This window comes from Triturus cristatus, chromosome 1_2, assembly GCF_964204655.1.
Source record: "Triturus cristatus chromosome 1_2, aTriCri1.1, whole genome shotgun sequence".
NCBI lineage: Eukaryota > Metazoa > Chordata > Amphibia > Caudata > Salamandridae > Triturus > Triturus cristatus.
In genome coordinates, this window is record NC_140580.1 from 1,091,244,842 (window position 1) to 1,091,258,145 (window position 13,304).

The window sequence follows — 13,304 nt, forward strand, 5'->3', positions numbered from 1 at the left end:
GAAATGCGCTCACTGACACTTAAATGCTCCTTTTAATTAATAAATAAACGTTAATTAATAAACGTTCACTGACACTGAAATGCGTCGTAGAAACAATTAATAAACGTTCACTGACACTGAATTAATAAACGTTCACTGAAATGCGTTGTGGAAAAAGCATGCATGCAAAACTCTGTTCAAATGCATTGTGGAAACCCGCCATGCGTTGTGGAAACCCGCGATGCGATGTGATGCGATGTAACAGCATGCGCGATGTAAAAGCATGCATCGTAAAGGTTGTCGCGATGTAAAATGTGCGTTGTATTGCACCCGCGATGTTGTCTCATCGTTGTAATGGGTGTTCGCCATACCAGTTCAGCCTTCAAGAAGGAAGTTCTAAATTTTACCATGGCTACTAGTGGCTTATCTGCTTCTGCTCTGAAGCGCTAGTCTATGCAGTCTTCAATGATTGACTTCCTACCGTCACTGAAGCACCAGCGTGTTACAGGGGAGTCTTGTCCAGTGCAACCAACTAGTGATGAGGCTAGTAAAACTCAGCAAGAGTCTACCAAGGACAGTCCACCTTTACAAAGACTTCAACGTGTGCCAGAGAAAGAAACCGTCAAACTCCCTGACTGCTGGAACACTAAACAGTGGTATTACTTTCAAGAGGAATATAAATAGTTGTATCTTAAGTCAGGAAATATTGGATGTTCCTCCTGCAAACAGGCTAAATCAACAGGTCTTTCAGTGCACAATAACACCCAGGGCACGCACATAAGTAAAGAGTGGGCAGATGGCGAGGTTGGTCCTTCAGGTGACGGACTAGCTTCCAGGCAGAAACAGCTCAGGAAGAAGATTATGAAGCATAAGGTGAGCGCTGGTCACTTGGCAGCTGAAGACATTCTTACAGCTCAGCAGGAAAATACATTGGTGGTGACAGTACACAGATGTAATGCAAAACATATGGAGAGCACATGCAGGGTATTTTTACACTGCCTACTACTTGGAAAAAAAAGATCGCCCTTTCACTGACCACCCTGATCTAATTCTCCTTCAGGCAAAGAATGGCAGTGCAATGGGCCGTGTTTTGCACAGCAATGTGACTGCAACTGAAATAATAAAACACATTGCACTGGAAATGCAACAAAGATTGGTCTGTTATATCAGACAACACAAACCAAAGATCACAGTATTAATTGATGAAAGCACTTCTATTAGCAATGCTTCTACCTTAATCATCTACCTCCGTGGCATTTTTGGAAATGAAAGTACCCCAGTGACCATCTATTTCGGCCTTCTGGAGCTGGGAGAAACAAATGCCCTTGGCGTAAAGACTGCTCTCCTAAGCTACTTCGAAAGAGTTGGAATCACAAAAAGTCTGCTACATGATATCTTGATTGCAGTATGTTCAGATGGAGCAGCAGTAATGTTTGTAGTAGTAGCATTGCTGAAATCAGAATTTCCAAATCTTGTACTGACATGGCACTGTTTGGCTCACAGACTGGAACTTGCTGTGGCAGATACAGTTGATGAGGCTGCTGGGGTCAATCACTTCAAGATTTTCAGGGACTCATTGTATGCCACACACAGCATGTCACCAAAAAACAAGAGAGCTAAATCTGGCCGCCAGCGACCTATGTGTACAGCTTCAGAAGATAGGGAAAATGTTTGATACTAGATGGGTAGCATCCAGTTACAGATCTGTGAAAGCTGTTTGGAACTGCTTCCCTGCCTTGTGCAAACATTTTGAGAATGCTTCTAAAGACCCATCCAGATCCATAAGAGACCGGAGTAAGTATGAAGGTCTCTTGAAGAAGTTTACATCCTATTCTTTTATCAGAGATTTGGGGGTAATGTGTGATGCACTTCAAGAGCTCAAAGACTTATCACTCTCCTTACAGAGGAGGGACATTACAATTGTTAATACCCACAGACTTTTGGTTAGACAAGTACGTATATTTAGAGCAATGAAGGACTCACCAGGGGAGTTTGCTTCTGCGGCTCAGAGAGCAGTTGACGAGGGCAAATTCAAGAATGTTCCTCTTTTCCGTGGTAGAAGTAACTCTGTTGCCCTTAATCAAAATCAGTTTTACCAAAGTCTGTCTGTAAATATCAATAAACGATGTGCCCCGGATTCTGAGAAAGAACTTAAGCTTCAGTGAGCTAGATGCAGGCAACTTGCCTTCTGGTGATGAATACATTCTTTATGGTGAAACAGATATCCAGAAACTGTGTTCAGAGTTTCAGCTGCCAGCAAGAGGTACTATCCAAACTTTTAGACTTTTCAAAGATTTTGGTGGGCAGAAAACCCCTGAGGCATTAAAAAAGTTTGTAGTTTGCATGGAAACCCTGCCAGCAAGTAATGCGGATTGCGAAAGAGGTTTCAGCGCAATGAACTTAATTGCTAGTCCAACAAGGGTCTCTCTTCTTGTAGAGACCATTTCTTCATGCTTATGGGTAAGACTCAATGGTCCTCCATTTGAAACATTTGACGCACAGCTGTATGTAAAGCGTTGGCTGGCAAAAGGTAGAAGGGCTGCTGAAGAAAATTGTTGTGAGAAACCCCAGCAAAATAGACACAGTGAATATCTTCAAGGGTTTTGGGAAATCCTGCAATAGATTTCTAAGTAATGTAAATAATTTTTACATGTTTTTTAAAGTGTTTGGTATTTTATTGCTTATACTTAATAAATATACCTTTTTGTCTATTTTATTATCCTTTGCTGGATGCGGCTTCATGATTTTCTTAAGCACACAATGCTAGTTATCTTGATTTAGACCACGTCCCTACTTGGATAGGCCACACCCCTTTAAGAAAATGTGCCACACCCCTTTTAGAGCACCCCTAGTTTTTTTCCCCACTTAAAGCCCTGCGTGTGCCAATGCACACACTCCTGCGCCATAATGCAAGGGTGTGTTTGTTCTCTAAAGTATAGTGTTTTGTACTGAAAGGTGACCATTCCAGTATATCAAAACTATCCTTTAAGACTTTTCCCCCTTGGTTGTGTGCTGTGCAAAGCAGCGTAGAGGAAAAGTAAAAAAAAAAATACACCAGTCTAGAGGAGACATAAAGTGCAAATCCCTATCTATGAATGTTAGTAGATAGGAATTTGCATAGGAAACCCCAAGTACCACCCATAGAACGCCCTCTTGACACAAATCCTGGTTTGTATCTGATAGTAAGTTCCTCCCCAATTCTTTGCGCTGGGTTTGAGTCACTTTTGTAATGCAAACCTATGCAAAGTGTCAGTAAACCTGTATGTATTGCATGGCTGTGAAACTCATTGTTTTTAGGGGTATGCAAAATTTGCGGAAACATGTCTCTATGAGAACACACTGAATTAATTATACCATATAACAATGTACATGGTAAGGCTCTATAAGTTTATAACTAAACAACATGTATGAAGGGCAACTAGGGAGTGACTAAATCTTACTTTATAGGTCATCATGTGTCATCTGACCTAATGATGAAAGGCGTGCGTATGGACACATGGCACAATTCATAAAGGAAGGTGTTCGAAAGCCAGAAGTGTACACACATATGTTTACTACCATGTTTGGAGAAAAATACGACTTTTTAAGGTTTCACAAAGAACCTCCGAAAATTCCTGGAATACACTATAGTCCTATAGACCTCACATGTGTACAATGTACCTATGGAGGAATTCCAAAAGGTGGAAAACTCTGCATATGCAAATAATATGAATTTGGCACATTGAACTTACTTTTTGTTCCTCCCTCTGGAAAGTATATTTTCTCCATAGAGAAACCCTTTCCCCGCCACACATAATGTAAATAATATTTGGGTGTTCCCTCCCAATTCCACTCCCTTGGTGAGAACAGTTACTCCTGTCCTAGACAGCGGTAACCTTTGAGTGTAACAAAAATCTGATATACAAATACCCATACACCTACAGTTTTCCATTTTTGGAGGTAGCTCCACCAAGAAATACCGTGCAGGCCATCTCTAACACGCAGATTGTGATTATGGAAATTCCTTCATTCTGGCAAAATTTCTGCATTCATGAATGCCATTTGTGAGGGGTGAAATCCATCAACATCCGCCAATCCTGATTCTCTGAATCCGTATTTGGAATTTACCTGGCAAATGGATTTTTCTGAGCAGCTAATACATTTTTTTTTTTATCATTTAATTTGAACTAGGGTGCACAGAGTGTTTTAAAAATGGTGTAGCAAGAGGCAAAGGCAGTGAATAGCACTTATAGTCTGTTCCATTCTCTTCGTGTTATGATGCAGATGGGTCCTCTCCAAGAAAGACCAACCTCTACAGTCAAACAGCACCCATAATCCCCACTTGTTAAGCCCTATGTTGTGGTAATTCAAGTAATTGTGGCATACTCCAGTGTCAGGGCATTGTGATAGAGGTAGGTTCACCAAGTTATTGTTGGGCCCACACCAGGTCATAGGACCAGATCCATTAACCCCTTCCCCGCTCATGACGGAACCGTTCCGTCATGAGCCACGGTTGCCGTGTGCTCATGACGGAACGGTTCCGTCATGACAATCCTGTTGGCGGCCGCTCCGCCTGCGTGGCGCTGTTTCCCCGCCTGTGCGAGGGGACAACGCAAATGGGCGGAGTCATGACGGAACCGTTCCGTCATGAGCACAGCTCAACTGTGGCTCATGACGGAGCGGCTCCGTCATGAGCACAGGCCCACCGCGCTGCCCCCCTGCCCCCCCCCCAGCGCTGCAGCGGAATGTCCGCAGCAGCGAAGGGGTTAAAGACAGAGAAAAGTGAAAAGAATTTGTTAAAGGGATTTTACCTGGTGAAACTCCTCATGCCTCTTTCATATACTAATCCCATGTACTAATGGGTAATTGAGTTTATGTATTACTCAATGTGACAACATTTAAAAATTTGGGGCCAGATGTAGGAAGCCAAATAGCAATTGCAAATGACAAAATTCGCAGAATTTTGGCCTTTGCGATCGCAATTTGGCTTTGAGCAATGTAGGTAAGATTAAACCTACTCGCAAAATAAGGAATTGCAAAAATTGCGATTCCCTATTTTGCGATTGCATGTAAGGAATCTCAAATTGCGATTCCTTCAATGCAATGTAAGTAGCACAAAAGAAAGTGCACTTTAAGCCTTAAGGAATCGCTAATTACCACCAACTTCAAGTTGGTGGTAATTAGCAATTTCCTTTAAAAAAGCACTTTTTTGCTTTTTTAAAAGTGCCATGAGGCACACATTCATGCCCTTAGGGCATGTATGTGCGCCACATGCACATTTCAGGGGTGCAACAGGGTGCACAATTTGTTTTTCTCTAATAGCGAATCGCAAATTGAGAATGTCTTCCCATTCATTCCTATGGGCCTCCTAGCTCATAGGAATGAATGGGTAGGTATTCCTTATTAGCAAATCTCAATTTTTGCGATTCGCTATTAAAGAATATTAAGGAATAGCTAATATTTTAGCGATTCCTACCTACATTCAATTTTGCGAGTCCTTAATAGTGAATCGGTAAAATTCGCTATTAAGGATTCGCAAAATTGATTTTACCTACATCTGGCCCAAAGTGACGTAAAGTTGGGAGGGTGTGGCTTGGCAACATGGATGAGTAGAAGCTTCTCTCGGCTCTCCCGTCAGCCAATACTGAATCCAACATCATCCTTCTGAACTCGAACACTAATTGCCATGCTAAAATGCAGAAAATAGTAAAAGAACTATTACTAGCACTCACCTGCTACCTTCCAGATCAGCACAGATTGTATACGGCGGAAACAGGGACTCAGGCCGGTACTGTCCGCCATCTTGCATGCAGGGGCCGGGAGACAAATGGCAAAAGGACTCCGGGGCGCTGACGGCCTGAATGGAGGGGCCCGCGGAGGGGATTGAAGTAGAGGCTCACCCGACGGAGCTGGACTCGATCCCTCCACAAGTGAGAAATGCAGGGGGTGCATATGGGAATTGGGCCGTGAGGCAGGACAGATTCGGAGACGCCGCTGCAGGTTGGGCTAACTGCGCGCACTGGGAGGGCGTGCTAGGGAGCTTCCCCAGGAACTTGAATGCCGGATTGTCTGGCCCGGGTAACAGACCCGGTAAAGATGAATTCTGGGCGGAGGAGCGAGCGGCAACGGCGGTGATTGCTCCCAGGGAGACGTGGCATTAGTGAAGCAGATTCAGTGACCAGAGGTCTCGAGGTTCCCTGGGACGCACAGTAAAGCCACTGAGCTCAGCAACGGGAACACCCCCACACGCCGGAAGGAGGTAGGCCTCTCTGTCCCTGAAATTGTGCTGAGAGAGGCGGTAGCGAAGGGCCCACAATTATGAAGCCTTTTGCGACGGGGGAAGGAGTGATGCACATAGGGTACAGCCTACTGGCATAGATCGGGACACATGGTGATCTGATGGGCACGGAAGACTGGGTTGGCGATCGTCTCTGATCTTCACCGGACCCACAAACTGTGACCACACCCTTTGAGGCACTTGACTACAGTGGGGCCAGAGTGTTGCATACCACACTGTGGACATAATCAACCCTCTATGTAGACCCCACCGTGTAAAGGAACATACCATGTGTGGGAGAGGGATTTGCACAGTGGACCGAACTGAAGGGATAACCAAAAATCTGTGGGGTGTCCCAAGCTTGCAGACTGCATGACTGAGTGTCCTGGCACAAGTTACTGGAGTGAGTGGGCGGGAAGCAAGCACTGTCCACAGTGCAGAAGCCGATGATATGGTAAAAGTTAGAGGACCCCGAGTACCCCAAGGTAATAAGATGTCAAAATACGCTTGCCCTTTGCTGACAGCCCAAGGGCCCGAGAAGGAAGCCCTAAAGGATCAACCAGGAGGTATGCAGGACCCTGAGAGCCCGGCCCCCACAATGGTAGACATCTTGGAGGCCATACACACAACATGTGATGAAATGGTCCATCAAAAAGATACGCTTGCCAAAGAGATCAATCTGCTCCACTGAGATCACCGGAAGGTCGCAGATAGAGTCACCACCAGTGAACATGTGGTACAAGCCCTGCAGAAGGAGGTAAACACCTTAAGGGATACCGTAGGGGATCTTCAGAAGAAAGTGGTCCGTCTTGATGAGCGCACAGAGGACTACAAAGGGAGATCAAGGCGGAACAACCTACGGTTTATAGGATTCTCTGAAATGGCAGAACTATTTCTGGAGGACTGGATTATTGCTGCATTGGCCCCCAAAAAACCATCCCAGTTCTTCAATGTGGAAAGGGCACACAGGGTGCTTGTGCCTCCGCTTAAACCTGGCGCACCACCCAGGACTTTCATCGCAAGGCTCTTCAATTTTAGGGAATTCTGCAGATGGCACGCATCCGAGGCCCATGGTTGTTTGAGGGGCATCCTATCTCCATTTACCCGGAATACACACAACGGGTACAGGAGCAAAGGATATCTTTTATGGAGGTTAAAAAACTCCTCAGGTAGTCAAATCTCAAATACAGCCTTCTGTTCCCTGCCAAACTCAGAGTCGAGAGCAATGGGAGAGCACTGTTCTTTTTCTCAGCAGCAGAGGCTAGTGACTGGCTGGACTCACGGGGACATCCGGGAAAGAAGGCAACCCTCTCGGGGAACCCCTCCCGAGCAGACAGCTCTCGACATCTATGAAGGGACAATGGAAAAAAAAACGCAAGACCATCAGGCAACTGCAGACGTAGCCCTGGAAGGATCCGGGTGTGTGGAGATGGAACACTGCGGCTCTCGGGAGCTGTCCCTGACGCAGGAGACTCTTTCCCAACACTGTCGCTGAACCCAAATCCTTGTGCAGAAGAGGACAAGTAGGTGGGGATGTATCATTCATTCAATTTAGACAAAGGAAGGAGAACTGAACTTGATAAGTATATGATTGCGTACTGAAGGGAGGTACTGAGCATTTGCATTTGATGACATGTTGAGGGTTTGGAATAATTAAGCGGTTATTTGCACAGAGACTACATAATTCCGAGTTAGCATACTGTTAACTGGTGGGAGGCCATAACCCCCCAAATGGTGCGCAACTTGGTGGGGGGCTGGAGGGATGTCCTCTCAACCCGTTGGGGAGTCTACCACTAGCACTGCAGAAACTGTTGAAATGTTTTGCATGCTTAATGCAGAGAGTATAGATACTTTAAAAATCAAGCTAACAATGGTATACTACAGTTGTATTGTTTATTGGTGTTGTTGGTGGGGGAGGGATTGGGGTGGCAACAACATGACTTCACCTTGTCTCTCTCAGGACTGGGGGGGGTTTGTTCTACTGCCCAAGGGGAGGGGGGAGCTTACTATGGTTGGGGTTTGGTTGGGGTTTATTTTCCCGTCTTTTCAGGCAGTTAATGACTACAACAGGGCATTGAGAGGTCTCACATGGGATGCACAACATGGTATTGTACGGCTGCAAAAAAGGAATGGAGTGGGAACATACCAACCATGGTGACCCCGTGACAAAACTAGGTGTGAGTGTTTGATTGGTTCTGATGCTCCGTCCATCACCACCCCCTTTTGTACCGCTTTGTTCGCCATAAGTTGGCAGGGTATGCTCAGACGTGAGTCCCTTGCTCACTTTGCCACTGGATTCAAGCAAGCCTGGCTGAAGACGGCTGAAATGCCAGAAACCGGTCCTAGGAAGCTTCTTTCCGGTCCAGGGAAGGCATGGCTTGGCAGTTCGGGCTGGACTGTTCCCATGAGGCACAGGGTCAGACTGATTTGCATATGGCCATGTCTGAACTGGGGTGGCAGAGTGGGCTAAAGAACGGTGATGGATCAAACCCAGATCTGTTGACTGGGTGTGAGTGTTTGATTGGTTCTGATGCTCCGTCCATCACCACCCCCTTTTGTACTCCCGTGACAAAACTAATCACATGGATTGTTCGTGAAATAGCTGCATTTGATAAGCGCAGGAGAGTCTTTGAATATTTAAAGCGCAATAAGGTGGCTATAGCGTGCTTGCAGGAAGCATTGAAAAAACGTTGGAGGGGGCACCTCATATTCTGCGTTCGCTAGAGGGGCCGTCATCTGGGTGGCTCTGGGAGCGCCGTTCCAGCATCACTACTATCTGGTGGATCCAGAGGGGAGATAAGTTGTTTTGTGTGGCAAGCTAGACGGTAAGTAATTGTGTATCATCAATGCATATGCTCACAATGAGGACAATCCATCCTTTTTTCCTGACCTGATGAGGGCAGCAACCCCCAATCTGGGAAAGTCTGTATTGATGGCAGGGGACGTTAACTGTGTCCTGGATGGTAATATGGACCGCAAGCCTCCAAAACCCCAAACTAAGCCTAGAATGACAGAGATGCTACGAGGCATTATGGAAGGTATGCAGCTAGTCGATGTGTGGTGTTGACGAAATCAAACAACTCAACAGTTGTCCTGCTATTCACCTGCGTCGGGACCTTTTAGTCGGTTAGATTACTGGTTCCTATCCCAGGCCTAGAACTAAGGGTGTGCGGAATAACGTACTCACCTAGATACCTATATGATCACTCACCTGTACTGTTAAAGCTGGGTGGGGAGAGATCTCGCCCTGCGGTGACACTGTGGAGACTCAGGACGGAGGTGCTAACGGACCCCCATTTGTGTCAGCGGTGCTCACGGCCCTAAAACATTATTTTGAGACGAATTGGGGGACAGCATCGACACGCACTCTCGAGTGGTAGGCCATGAAAGTGGTAATAAGAGGGGAGTGTAGGGGATCTAGAGATATCCCCTCCCGGGGTGCCCCCATAAGCTGGAGGAATTGTGGACAGCACGCGAGATTCTATTGACAGCCGTGCAGAGAATAGAAAAACACACACACTGCACATACAGATAAAGACTGCATAGGGAGGGGGATTGAACAGGAGCTCTATTGGCTCAGTTAATAAAACAAGAGACGCAGGTTAACCCGATAGTACAACTCCAGGACCGAGAGGGTACCATTTTTTTTCACAAACAGCAATTGTAGATATCCTAGCTGAGCATCTCGAATGAGTTTATGCAAAACTGCCCCCGTGCCACAAGAGAGAATTTGAGCATTCCTGGATTCAATAGCGTTTCCTTAATAAGAAGCAGAAATGATGGAGGAGCTAAGCGTTCCTATCAGTAAGGAGGAGGTTCTGCTCGCCATCCAACGATTAAACACTGCCAAGAATCCAGGTGTCGAAGGCCTACCGGCAGAATTCTATCAAATATACGCTTCCCAGTTAGCTGACCATTTAATGGAGGTGTATAATGAGGCATTGGAGCAGGGCAAGCTTCAGCCCGCTATGAGAGAAGCACTAATAGCAATGATACATAAAGCGGACAAGGACCCCCTACTTGCCAGCTCATATAGGCTGATATCCCTAGTGAAATTATGGCAGCACGACTTCTACCTCGGATCCCCCGGGTCATTCTCCCGGACCATTCGGGATTTATACCTAAGCGTAGCACTGCCCACAACCTCAGGAGAGTGGTGCATATCTAACACGCTCCATGCTTGATGGATGATGAATATGCCATGGCACTGTTAGACATAGAACAGGCATTTGATTAGGTGGCATGGCATTATTTATGGCAGGTCTTGCAAAGGGTGGAGGTTGGTGAGGAGATTTGGGGAGGTCTCGGGACTCCGAATTAACCCCGGCAAGTCCAAGCTCATCCCCATCGGGAGGTTGGCGGGAAGGCCACTGTCTGAACGCACTAGGGAAGCACTACCCTGGGGCAAAGAGAGAGTGAGATACTTGGGCGTGAGACTAACACATACAGCCTCCGTGTACCTTGACTTAAATATTGGCAGAATAATAGAGGGGTTGAAGGGTTCCATCAGCATCTGGCGGGACTTGTCATTGTCCCTCATGGGTCGAATAGCAATAATAAAAATAATAGTTCTGCCCAGATGTCTCTATGCACTACAACACTCGTTTTAAACCATTCTGCTGAGCCACTTTCGAACGTTGGACCAACTTCTCATGGATCTCTTATGGGGTAATGGGCGTAGACATTTAAGCCTACAGACGTTGCAGCAATAGTGGGGCCGGGGAGAACTGGCGGTCCCATGCCTGGAATTATATTACATGGCGTCCCAGCTCCACAATGCAGAGCACTGGCTGGACTCGATTAATAATTGGGAGGTCGATCTATTGGTGGGCACGCATGCCGGATACACATTGCTGGAATTATTGATGCATGGGGGAGGTGTCCCCGCCCAACTCCTATATATTGTGCGCCATGTAGCCGGGATGTGGGAACGTGTGGTTTGCAGGGTGGTTCAACGCGCCCCATATGCTCCGGATATGCCTCTGTGGGCGTTGTGACTGTTTGTCCGTATTGCGGATTCCATGTCGGTATGCAGGTGGAGAGAGGGAGGTTGCCTACCAATAGGAGATCTGTACACAGAGGGAAGGTTCATAATGCAAGCCGAAGCCATGGATCTTTTCAAACTGGGGATGGGGCAATTTTTACAATATGGGAAAACCTCCAACGTTACCCGGGAAATATGGCCGGGATTCCCTGAGGAACCCCCTAGCACCAACATACTGAAAGCAATGCTGCATATGGCAGGGGGAAGGCGACTGATATCCCATTTATACCGGGCTTTGAGAGATGATTTACCAAAGGGGACCCTACCAGTGAAGCACAAATGGGATGAGGTGTTGGAGGAACTGTTGTCAGACAGAGAATGGGAGAGAGTGCACGAGCGGGTGCGTACAGTTAGCTCCAATGCAGGATTCATACTCCTGCAATATAACATAGTACACCAACTATATCTCACCACACGCAGACTGCATAGAATTTACCCAACCGGTAGTGATAAGTGCCCAAGATGTAGATCACAAGCAGCAGACTTCCTCCCCATGATTTGGGTGTGCCATACACTTGGCCTCTCTTGGGATGCGGTGCTATCACACCTTCAGAGAGCTACGGGTGGGTGATCCCTAAAGAGATCCAACAAGTGCTGCACGGCCTACTACCTACTCCCAAAAACAAAAAATTAAGTAGCCGTTTTCTTTCCCTGGAATTGGTGCTCGCAAAGAGACGAATCATAATAGTATGGCTCCGTCCTGGATCTCCGCAGGTAGGGGAATGGATGAAGGACATTTGTGAATGGGCAACTCCGGAATGGGTAAGAATGAAGATGATGCGTAAAGTTGAAAAGCTAGAAGAAGACCTCTAGGCATGGTATCAAATGTTACAGGATCTGAAGGGGGAGCAGAACATGGTTTACTCAAGACGGGGGCTACACCACACAGGGGAAGTTAGGATAAGGGTGCAGCACGATACAAGCCTGACATTAAGGAAGAGTGTATATTAACCATGCAAGAGCTATAGTTGGGAAGGGAAGGGAGAGGAGGGGGCGAGGGGTAGGGAAGGACATACCCAAGTTAGGATTGGCATAATGTTGTTGGCCACGGAGGAGTGTTTCAGAGATACTCACAACATCAATGGAGGGGGTACGGATGGGAACCCGGCCCCCCTTCTATTCAGACCTCAGGACCAGTACAGAAAATGTTTTGCAGTGTTGAAGATGAGGGGACTGAATCCGATGAGATGATGGATAAAGGGGAATAGGGGACTGCTTTGATGTCTCAACATTTGGCTGTAATATTGTTTTTTACATAAAGTTAGTTGGTACAGTTACAAATGGCAGGTTTTACTGAGTAAAACAAAAATTCTGTGTTTAAAGTGATAATGTTTTGTTACTAATGCTGTGAAAAGTGTGAGAAAAGGCTTGCATTTTCTCAAGAATACATGTATCCGAGTCCACCAGCTGTCTTTAACTTTGCAAATGGCCCAATGTAACACCCACACATGGTCTTTCAGAAACCTTGCACCTGGCAAATGTCTAAGCTGAAGAAGAAAGGCCTTCCTCATGCCATTTTAAACTGTCCCATCCCTTCATGTTTGACTCACACTGCAAGCAGGCTGGTGATGCAGGAATACACTACTTGAATTGTTGCAGTGGCCCAAGCTACCCAAGCCTATACGATTAAGCACCTGTGGATGTTAGGGGGTTTGTTTTGTAATTTGCATTGGGGTGCATTTGTGTTTTTGCATTCAAGAATGGGCTCCATGGCTCTACAACTAAGTACCTAAAGCCTGGCTCTGCTTTATGGAACCCCTGCATCCGTTTGTTTAGCGGAACTTGAAGGCCATGTAGGAGTGAATGAAGTCTATGACTACAAAGGACCCTAAGAAGAGAGGGTCGCACAGAGCATCCCCACTAATAAAGTGAGTGCCTGTCCTGGAGGCAGGGACGCTGTTACCGTGATATAGCACTCTGTAGTAATGCGGAGCATGCCCAGAACGATTCCCCCATATGGGACAAGCATTACTGCATAGCTCTGCTACTTGATGGGAAAATAAAGCTGCAATGCAAATATGCAAT

General features: G+C 46.3%; 1 protein-coding gene and 1 pseudogene across 1 annotated transcript in view; one reads left to right on the top strand and one right to left on the bottom strand.

The window, feature by feature from the left end:
- C5 (complement C5) overlaps window positions 1-13,304 on the bottom strand; it is a 384,799-nt gene that overhangs the window by 257,845 nt on the left and 113,650 nt on the right. The window lies entirely within an intron of this gene.
- On the top strand, window positions 433-2,601 carry LOC146868729 (E3 SUMO-protein ligase KIAA1586-like; annotated as a pseudogene).